Source organism: Apodemus sylvaticus, chromosome X (genome assembly GCF_947179515.1).
Source record: "Apodemus sylvaticus chromosome X, mApoSyl1.1, whole genome shotgun sequence".
In the NCBI taxonomy this organism is placed as follows: domain Eukaryota; kingdom Metazoa; phylum Chordata; class Mammalia; order Rodentia; family Muridae; genus Apodemus; species Apodemus sylvaticus.
The window spans coordinates 57,800,854-57,812,404 of NC_067495.1; the positions used below are offsets into that span (position 1 = coordinate 57,800,854).

Genomic DNA, 11,551 nt, shown 5'->3' on the forward strand with positions numbered 1-11,551 from the left:
GTGATCAAGGTGGGAGGGCCCATTTTGGGTGGTGCCATCCTTGGGCTGGTGGTCTTGGGTTCTATAAGAAAGCAAGTTGAACAAGCCAGGGGAAGCAAGCCAGTAAGTAACATCCCTCCATGGCCTCTGCATCAGCTCCTGCTTCCTGACCTGCTTGAGTTCCAGTCCTGACTTCCGTTTGTGATGAATAGCAATGCAGAACTGTAAGCTGAATAAACCCTTTCCTCCCCAACTTTCTTCTTGGCCATGATGTTTGTGCAGGAATAGAAACCCTGACTAAGACAGCATTCATGCTAAATTAACTACAAGGGATGTAAAATTTTAAAACTAGATTCCAGAAGAATAATTTCAAGCCATCTTGCCATTTTCTTCTTTTTAAACAGAAAGACATATCTCAGAATACTTCACTGACAAATGATTTGTTCTTCTAAGGAATCAAGCTCCACAGCTATAGTTGTAGGTTACCTTACATCTTCCAATAAAACCCTCACCAACCTGTAGAGGTAAGCCTAGAGTATCACGGTGTCATAAGTACAAAGAAATTCTATCTTCTGCTTAGTTTTCATGCCACATACATATTTTAAATGTTAACAAAAATAAACAGAAAATATGTTATCAGAAAGAATTAAGCTGGATATATGCCCAGGAGCGTTATAACAGGGTCCTCAGGAAGTGACATGCCCAGTTTTCTGAGGAACCTCCAGACTGATTTCCAAAGTGGTTTGCATTGTCTTGCAATCCCACCAGCAGTGGAGGAGTGTTCCTCTTTCTCCACATCCTCGCCAACACCTGCTGTCTCCTGAGTTTTTAACCTTAGCCATTCTGACTGGTGTGAGGTGAAATCTCAGGGTTGTTTTGATTTGCATTTCCCTAATGATTAATGATGTTGAACATTTCTTAAGGTGTTTCTCAGCTCTCCGAAGTTCTTCATGTGAAAATTCTTTGTTTAGCTCCATACCCCACTTTTTAATGGGGTTATTTGGTTCTCTGGGTTCTACTTTCTTGAGTTTTTTGTATATATTAGATATTAGCCCTCTTTCGGATTTAGGGTTGGTGAAGATCCTTTCCCAATCTGCTGGCTGACGTTTTGTCCTTTTGACAGTGTCCTTTGCCTTACAGAAACTTTGTAGTTTTATGAAGTCCCATTTGTCAATTCTTGATCTTAGAGCATAAGCTATTGGTGTTCTATTCAGGAATTTTTCCCCTGTGCCCATGTCCTCCAGGGTCTTCCCCAGTTTCGTTTCTATTAGTTTCAGTGTGTCAGGTTTTATGTGGAGGTCCTTGATCCATTTGGAGTTGAGCTTAGTACAAGGAGATAAGAATCGATCGATTCACATTCTTCTGCATGCTGACCTCCAATTGAACCAGCAACATTTGTTGAAAAGACTATCTTTTTTCCACTGGATGCTTTCAGGTCCTTTGTCGAAGATCAAGTGACCATAGGTGTGTTGGTTCATTTCTGGGTCTTCAATCCTATTCCATTGATCCGCTTGCCCGATATTGTACCAATACCATGCAGTTTTTATCACTATTGCTCTGTAGTAAAGTTTAAAGTTTGGGATACTGAATCCCCCTGAAGATCTTTTACTGTTGAGAATCATTTTAGCTATCCTGGGTTTTTTGTTATTCCAGATGAATTTGAGAATTGCTCTTTCTAGCTCTATGAAGAACTTGGTTGGGGTTTGTATGGGGATAGCATTGAATCTGTAGATTGCCTTTGGCAAGATGGCCATTTTAACTATATTAATCCTGCCAATCCACGAGCATGGAAGATTTTTCCATTTTCTGAGATCTTCTTCAATTTCCTTATTCAGAGATCTGATGTTCTTGTCATATAGTTCTTTCACTTGTTTGGTTAGAGTCACCCCAAGATACTTTATGCTGTTTGTAGCTATTGTGAAGGGAGTCATTTCCATAATTTCTTTCTCAGTCTGCTTATCCTTTGAATATATAAAGGTTACTGATTTGCTTGCATTGATTTTGTAGCCAGCCACTCTGCTGAAGTTGTTTATCAGCTGTAGGAGTTCTCTAGTAGAGTTTTTAGGGTCACTTAAGTATACGATCATATCATCTGCAAATAGTGATAGTTTGACTTCTTCCTTTCCAATTTGTATCCCTTTGACTTCCTTATGTTGTCTAATTGCTCTAGCTAGGACTTCAAGAACTATATTGAAAAGATATGGAGAGAGGGGGAAGCCTTGTCTAGAGGATCCTTCAGCATGCAATAAGGACACATGCTCCACTATGTTAATAGCAGCCCTATTTATAGTAGCCAGAAGCTGGAAAGAACCTAGGTGTCCTTCAACGGAGGAATGGATACAAAAAATGTGGTATATTTACACAATGGAGTACTATTCAGCCATTAGAAACAATGAATTCATGAAATTCTTAGGCAATGGATAGAGCTGGAAACCATCATACTAAGTGAGGTAACCCAGTCTCAAAAGTGCATGGTATGCACTCACTGATAAGTGGATATTAGCCTAGAAAATTTGAATACCCAAGACATAATCCACAAATTAAATGATGTCCAAAACAAATGGAGGAGTGGCCCCTGGTTCTGGAAAGACTCAGTGCAAGAGTATAGGGGAATTCCAGAACAGGGAAGTGGGAAGGGGTAGATGGAGGAGCAGGGGGAGGGAAGAGGGCTTATGGGACTTGCGGGGAGTGGGGACCCAGAAAAGGGGAAATCATTTGAAATGTAAATAAAAATATATCAATAAAAAAAGAAGTATATCAACAGCAGGCAATGTCAATTTATTTTCATCTCATCTTAGTTCAAATGTTTTTTTTTCTCATTTTATTTCCAAATAATAGTTTCTTACATAATGATTATGTATTTATATTTTTTCTGTTTCAACACTTTTAAAATTATTCAATTTCCTCATGACCTAAAAATAATTATCTTCTGTTCTATACTAATAATTTGTTTTGTTCAATGTTTTGACTAAAACTTTCTGTCTGAATTTTTCTATTTTTAAAAAGATTTAAAATGATTTATTAAAGTAGAAATTCAAGACTAAAAAAAAAAGAAAGAATTAAGCTAAGCTCAGAACATATGGTTTTTCTGCTGGAACAGTCTACTTCTTCCATATGTGATGTGTCATCATCTCCTTCCACTGGTGGTATTTCTTCAGTTAGAGCAGCACTGGTGTAACTAGCTGCAGTAGGATCATCCTGATCAACTCCTAAACCAAGCTTGATCATCTTGCAGATCATGTTGCATGTGTTTTGTGGATCTTCCAGACTGAAGCCAGCTGACAGGAATGAACTGTCATACTGAAAGATGATCCAGTTCTTCATAGAGTTGTCATTCTTGTCAACCTTTGCCTTTTGCCTTAAGGTTTCAAAAATGGAATGGTCAGGGTTTAGCTCCAGGTGTTTCTTTGCTGCTTTGCAACCTATTGTTGAGTTGTCTCTGAAGGCTTGAGCTTTTGTGATTCTCTCTATGTCCATTGTCAAAGCATGTGGACTAGTGATGATAAAGCAAGAGTATGCCAGTTGGTTTGATACAGCCACCTTTTCAAGGTTTTTTTTTTTTTTTCTCCAAGATGTTTTTCATGCTATTGCAGAGTTTTTTTTTTTTTTCCTTTTCTTCTCCTCTATCTTCTGGAAGTTCTAATCCTTTTGTGGTAATTAATACTAATTAAATTCCTTCAGATGTTGCACACAATGCTCACCAATGGGCTCAGTCATAAAGGTCACTTCTAGGTCATGCTTTCAGTGATGTTCCACAAAGGCTTAGTTAGGTACTCAGTCCTAGGTGTAACCTGTGACAAAATAGATGTGCTTCTGGTTTTCCTCCATTCCTGTGCAACAATTCTTGAGAGAAACCATCTCTTCTCAGAAGCAGATCTATATTCCAACAGCTCTGAAAGTTTTTTTTTCCAATTTTGAGAGTCTTCATGAATTCTAAGCTCTGTATTTTTTTTTTTGAGAACTGCTCATAAAACCCTTTGTGGTTTTCTTTATCATCTGCTTGTTTGGTGACTAGTTCTGAACATGTTTTGATGAATTTTTGATAACATTCAACATGTTGTTTTCCTGAAACTTTTAAGAGAAAATATTTAGAGGAAGATCCTTGGAGTCTACCTCCCATTCAATAAAATTCAGATACTCATACATTAATCCAAAATAGTAAATGTTCAATCATGTGTATTGGGAATGAGATTAATATGCAGCTCCTTCCCAGAGTATAATTTACTGAAATATTTCAAACTCTCACATTTGATCTTATCCCAAGCATCTGATGATTTTGAAATGGCCTGTTCAAGAAAGATTCCTTCATTTAAATAAAAAGTGCTGATGATGACCAAAAACAATTTTGGCCTGAAAGACCTCCAGTATTTGGTCTTAGTTCTGGGTTTCCTCAGGCATATTTGCTGAGTGCCCATGAAGGAAGTATGTCACAACACTGAAGCAACTCTCTACTGTGAAATCTTAGAGCAGCTCAAAGCACTTTACATCTCTATTTTGCAAGAACCCTTCCCTAGATTAGCCTGGTTTGGGGGTTTCCTACTCTTCCATCTGTCACCCAGATGGTAGTCATGAAGTTATTGCCTAGTCTGTCCCAAATACCTCTGATCATTTTTGTTTTACCCAGAATGTTACTGTGGCTTTCCATTCTAAATAGGATAAAGTACAAACACCATGTTGTTGCATGCTAGGTATTAATTTAGCTATTACTTAGTACTTTTTCAATTTTATCTCTAATGTCTTGTTTTTCCATAAGACTTGGTTTCTAGGATAAGACAAGGCTGTCTATATTTATAACATATTCATAGTCTCAGAGCAACCTTAGTTACCTATAAAGACTGTCTAGTGAAAAACAAATAAATAAATATTTCTCTAATGTGATACATCCTCCCACCTCAAACAAATAAAAAAAACACAAAAAGCCATTGTCTCACATTCATGAACTTTTCCATGTTATTACTTCCTTTATGTTGTTGTTTTGTTTGGGGCATTGAGTGTCAGTAAAATCAAAGCTAGACTAAACCTGTGCAGCCCAGACTGGCATCAAAGTCATGTCAGTTCTGCCTATGGTCTCAAGTATTGGAATCACAGACAATACTCATCACTGCAATTTGCTGCCATCACATTTACTTGGAATCCCCCCAGCTCTGATTATGATCTCCGTTCTGTTAAGATGAAAATTCTATGCTTCTCTTCCTCCAGAAGACATGCTTCAAGGACTTCATGTACCTGCTGCCCTTTGGTGATCCTCATTGGTTCTCATCCTCTTCAAGTGACTAGGCTAAAAAAGGTTAGCTATCCTTTCATTACTATCAATGGAATTCACAGACACAAACTACAATAGTAGAGTAAAAAAATTTCATGAAACACACATTGTGAAGTTAGTGATAATTCCAGTCTTCAGTGATGACTTCCTTTGGCGATAAATGTTAATCTGCAAGAGGTACCTCAGACTGGAAAGGAAAGCTCTAATCCTCTACTCTCCACAGAAATTCAATTGAACTCCCATTAAACAATAAATTTATATTTTCCTTTTAAATAGTGTTTTAAACTATAAAAACACAGGTCCTGAAGTGCATGGTATTCTGATTTTATAGATTAGAAGACTGAGGTTATTAGACATTCAGAAAGCTTTTGAGAAGGTCATGTTTTCTAGCTCATTAGCAGCACAGCAAAGAACAAAACAAGCTTCGAGTTTCACTCTCCAGTGTGGTTTCCATGACATCTCAGTGCCTTACAGCCACCACTAATGACATCCTTTATCAAGTGAATCTCAGACTAGAAGCATCTCTGTAGACAAACCATTCAGAAGTTAATACTATTTCTCTGTCAAAGCACGCAGACCACAGTAGCTATGCTCTAAAGAGAATTCAAACCTCAGAAGTATTTATAGAGTCAGAAATAAAGAAGTAAATAGAATCTATCCCCATTCTTTATTTTCATACAGGAAAAACAAAGGTCAGGAGTGGAAGAACTTTGCTCAAAGTCTCCTTAAAACATGAATGACACCTATAGATTATTAGTGAGTTCTAGTAGCTACCAAATGTGAACACCATTCATTATTGCTGTTACTCACCCAGTAAAGTTAATATGCCTATATTGCCATTGGATTATAGTATGTTATCAATACATGAATGCTTCATTGGCACAACCTGTTTCTTAATGTATACTCTGTCGCTCTAAAACACTTCCTTAAGTTAATTGATTCAATATTTGACTTTCCTTAAAGTTTGGGTTTAATAGAAACTTTTTATAAATTCTAAACTTGCCATTATTGCCTAATAGTATCACTACCTTTGGCCAATTAATACATTTTTCTTGCCTCAGTTTTCTCATATTTAAGTGTTAATAGTTACTAATCCTGGAAATCTATCAATAGTATAGCATTTACTTAGCATACATGTGGACTTAATGTATGCTATCTATCAGAATTATTGGAAAATAGATAAAAATAATAGTGGGCTCTTGTGTTGGTTTGAATATGCTCAGCCCAGGGATTGGCACTATTTAGGAGGTCTGGAATTGTTGGAGTAGGTGGTTTCAATGTGGGCATGGGCTTTAAGATCCTCTTCCTAGCTACCTGAGAGCCAGTCTTTTGGCAGCCTTCAGATAAAGATACAGAACTCTCAGCTCCAGCTGTACCAGGCCTGCCTGGATGTTGCCATGCTCCCACCTTGATGATTATGGACTGAACCTCTGATCCTGTAAGCCAGCCCCAATTAAATGATATCCTTATAAGAGTTTCCTTTGTCATGGTGGCTGCTCAGAGCAGTGAAACCCTAAGACAGGTCTCACAAATAGATTGCATTATTCTGTGTATATTAATGGCACAGGGTGCTAACCAGTGACAGAATTATTGCCAATAAAGAGTGTTATCTATATAATCATATCATTTGGCATTCATAAAAATTCTGGTATTTTCTAGATTTATAAAGCCATTATTTCTCTATTGAGTTTGACCTTAGGCATAGAATTTACTAAGGAAGTAGTGCCTATCACAGAAAGGCTTTGTGAGGACTCATGCACATGAAAGTTAACCACCAGTTAGTTCCCAATCTTGAGGATCCCAATTACCATCATATATTGAGTTCCAAGACATTTCTTGAATCACAAGCTAAATTTATTTTTATTTGACAAAGCTAATTTTTATATTTGGGATTAAAATATGATATTTTGGTGTATGTAAACACTGTATAAGGAGTTAGTGAGTGTAGTTAACATAAACATCACACTATCAATATCATTTTAGTGATTACAACATTAAAATATAATTTTGTAATTTTTAAATATGTTATACATTATTAATGATCCTTGTCACAAATTGACATGGGTCATTAGAGTTTTCATTCAGTCTAATGTCTGTCATCCAGCCTTCCTTCCTTTTTCAGGCTGTGATAAGCACTTTCACTATTTCTGATTATGTTAGAATAACTTTTAAAGTTATCTTATTTGAGAAGCTGTACTATTTGTCTTACTGTGCTTTTTTAAATTTTTACTTAATGTAATTTCTTTTATTTCTAAAGATGTCAATTTACATTCTTTTAAAAACTATATAATATTTTAACTACATACAAAAGAAGTCCATAAAAGTACTTCATTAGTCTTTCAAAATAATATAATCAAAACTCAAATTAATTTACAATCTCCTTTTTCATTCAAAATATACTGCCCTGGATTATTTTTCATTTCTAGATTAGGTAAGACATTCTGGAGAAAAGGATTTGATAAAAGGGAATTGACTGAAGTGGCTTATTGGCCACTTTCAAACTGGATAGTACAACAATGACTGTTTTCATTCTAGGGAAGCTTAGAACCTGGTATCCATTGGCTCTACCTGGGCTATATACTTCAGTAGTACCAAATTGATGCTGAAGACCTGAAATATTTGTTGAAAAAACTCTAATCTTTATTTGATATTAGAAGACCAAAAAAAGCTAAGTTCTTAATTCCATTGGCATTGATAGGATAGATGAACTCATAAGACAAGAAGTAAGCAGGCAAAAAAAAAATATTGAAAGCTTGTACCTTTGATTTTCTATCTGAAACTATAGAAGGTAGGGGTACATACACTGTGGATATTCCCAAGTTAATTGCTATAATCAATAAGATCATTTACAGGCATGGCAAGAGATGAGATGGATTGAGTTCCTGTGTGCTCAGAGAGTCTTCTCATAGAGTTCTAGATCCTATCAGGTTGATGATCACTATTCACTACCACAGGATGTTATTGTCATGTTTTTCAATAATCAGAATCATACGTGGGGATTTTTTATTATGAACAGAAACTTCTACCTACATTAATTCATTTATAGTGGTATTTCAGCTGTTCCTTTGTGAGGTCCTTCAAAACAACCAAACTGACAAACAAACTCAATCCCTAAATATATACTACTTCTGCTTTAGGGAAAGAGTTTATTAGCTCACCTAAACTATCTCACTCCTGATATCATATATTATTGTTTCCCACTAATTAAACATCAGCATTGGAGTCTGGACATGTGATATCTAAAGTGATATTTTAACTTTGATACCTAACTCATCCTCATATTTTTTCAGTTTCTACCCCATTATCTGATGAAAAACAGTTATCTTTTTTTCTCAGTTCAAGTAAGATTTCTTTTTTTTAATATTTTTATTTTCTATATTCTTTGTTTACATTCCAAATGATTTCCCCTTTCCCGGATCCTCCCTCCCCATATGTCCCATAAACCTTCTCTCCATCCCTTCTCCAATCACCTCCCTCCTTTTTCTCTGTCCTTATATTCCCTTCCAATGCTAGATATATCCTTTCCAGGATCAGGACCCTCTCCATTCTTCTTCATGGGAGTCATTTGTTATGCAATTTGTGCCTTGGGTATTCAGGGCTTTTGGGTTAATTAATATCCACTTGTCAGAGATTGCATTCCATGTGTATTCTTTTGTGATTGGGTTACCTCACTTAGGATGATATTTTCCAGATCAAACCATTTGCCTAAAAATTTTGTGAATTCATTGTTTCTAATTGCTGAGTAGTATTCCATTGTGTAAATATACCACATTTTCTGTATCCATTCCTCCTTTGAGGTGCATCTGGGTTCTTTCCAGCTTCTGGCTATTATAAATAAGGCTGCTATGACCATAATGGAGCATGTGTCTTTATGTGTCAGGGAATCCTTTGGGTATATGTCCAGGAGAGGTATAGCAGGGTCCTCCGGAAGTAAAAACAGTCATCTTTGCGGAACTTATTTGCCAACATAAAAACCAACTCTCCGGTGTTAGAAATCAAAAATCTTCTCTAAAATTGAACTGCTTACTAGCTCTGAACAGACTATATCTTTGTGCCCAAACTAGAGCTAGCAATAACTTTCATTACCTTCATGAATTAAGCACTTGGGCTATGAATATTATTTAAATCATTGTTGTAGTTAGTTTTGAATGTCAACTTGACACAATCGAGAGTAGTGAGAAGAGAAACATCAATTGAAGAACTACCTAGATTAAAATGGTCTGTCATAAGATTATATTTATTGTTACTTGATGTAAGACGGCCCAGCCTACTGTGAGTGGCACTATTATCTAGGCAGGTGATCCTGGACTCAATAATAGAGCTAGCTAAGTGTGAATAGAACAAACCAGAAAGTGAATGAACAAGCATGGATCCTTCATTGCTTTTGCTTCAAATTCCTCCTTAAATTAATGCAGTTTTTTCCCCTCAGTCTCAGTTTGTGACCTGGAAAAAGGTAAATCAAATAAATATCTTCTTCCTCCAAGTCCTGTTTGGTCAGAATGTTTTATCATAACAAGAGAAGTATAACTAGAAAAGAAATTGATACCAGAAAACTTGTGTATTTCTATGATGAACCTGATCATGTGGCCTTTATTCCATCGGGTTATTTGATTGGAGAATTAAAACGTATTTTAGAGCCTTGAGCTGTAAAAGTCATGGAGTGTTCAGTGCTTAATGAGCTGTTATTGTATGTGATTACAAAATAATGCTGAAAACAACTGGGACTGCAGAGGCCTGCATTATGAAGCTTCAGAGGGCAGCAAAGACTCTTTTAGGACCATTTATGTAATATTTGAGGCTAACAATCTGTGCATGCACAGAACACCAGCTGCAACTTCCCCTTCCTCTGCCCATGCCTCCTGAATCCCTCAGACTGTCCCATTCTGGCCTTTGCTCTTTACCTCAATGCTGTGTCCCAGCCCCCAATTCTCATACACACTACCTGCTGAACCACACAGGCCAGATGGTCAGATAGGCTGTCCTCAGACCTTCTTCACACTCTTTCCACAGATCCAATACTCAGGATTGCCCCTAGCACTGCACCATAGCACCATGCACTGGCCTTCCCTCTCTCCAGCCCCCAAACCAACAAGTATTTCCCTTGACTGCCAGCCTAACATAGGCAACACACCACCAACATACTCTCTGAAAATCATGATAGGCAACAGACACCAGGAAACAAAACTGAAACCGTCAAAGACAAGCCCAGAAATCAGCAACTAGCAAGCACATGATCATCTCATTAGTTTCAAAACCAAACACACAAAACAAAACAACAAAACAAACAAAAACCCTTTTAAAAATCAAATACTCCTTCCTGATAAAAGTCCTGGAAAAAAAATATGGATAGTTAAAATAGGCATCCTACCAAATCAGTCTACAGATTCAACAAAATATCCCCCAAAATTCCAACACAAGTCTTTACAGATCTTTAAAAGACAATTTTTAATTTCATGTTAAAAGCAGGTTGATAAAACAATTCTGAACAATAAAAGAATTGGTGGAGGTGTATCATCATCCTCACTTTAAGCTATACTACAAAGCTATAGTAATCAAAAATGCATAGTATTGGCATAAAACTCAACATATTGATCAGTATAATTTAATTGAAAACCAAGCTATAAATTCATTCAGAAACTTATGGTCACCTGATTTTTGATAAAGAAACCTGAAATACATGCTGGAAAAAAAGAAAGCATCTTCAACAAGTGGTCCTGGTGGAACTAGGTTCTGAATGTAAAAGAATGCAAATAGATCAATATTTATAACCCTGCAGAAACTTCAAGTCTAAGTGGTTCAAAAACCTCAAAATAAGACTGGACATACTGAGCCTGACAGAAGAGAACGTGTAGAACAGCCTGGAGTGCATTGGCACAGGAGATAAATTCTCTGAATAGAACAATAGATAACTCAGACACTAAGATCAACAATTAATAAACAGGACCTCATGAAACTGAAAAGATTTGTAAGGCAAAGGACACTGCCATTCAGACAAATAAGCAACCCACAGAATGAGAAGTTTTTACCAACTCCACACAGGTCTAACACCCAAAGTGTATAAAGAACTCTTGAAATTAGTTATCAAAGCCCCAAATAATCCAATTTAAAAATGGGATAGATCTCCTGACAAAGGAATCTCAAGTGTCTGAAAAATACTTAAAAGAAATGATCAACATCCTTAATCACCAGAGAAATGCAAATCAAAACTAGTTTTGATAACCATAAGTTTGAGATACCAACTTATACCTGTCGGAATGGCTAAGATCAATAACACAAGTGACAGCTCTTGCTGGCAAGGATGTGGAGCAA

General features: G+C 36.5%; 1 pseudogene; it reads right to left on the reverse strand.

The window, feature by feature from the left end:
• Nucleotides 1–3,000: 3,000 nt before the first annotated feature.
• On the reverse strand, nt 3,001–4,125 carry LOC127674499 (heat shock protein HSP 90-alpha-like; annotated as a pseudogene).
• Nucleotides 4,126–11,551: the final 7,426 nt, after the last annotated feature.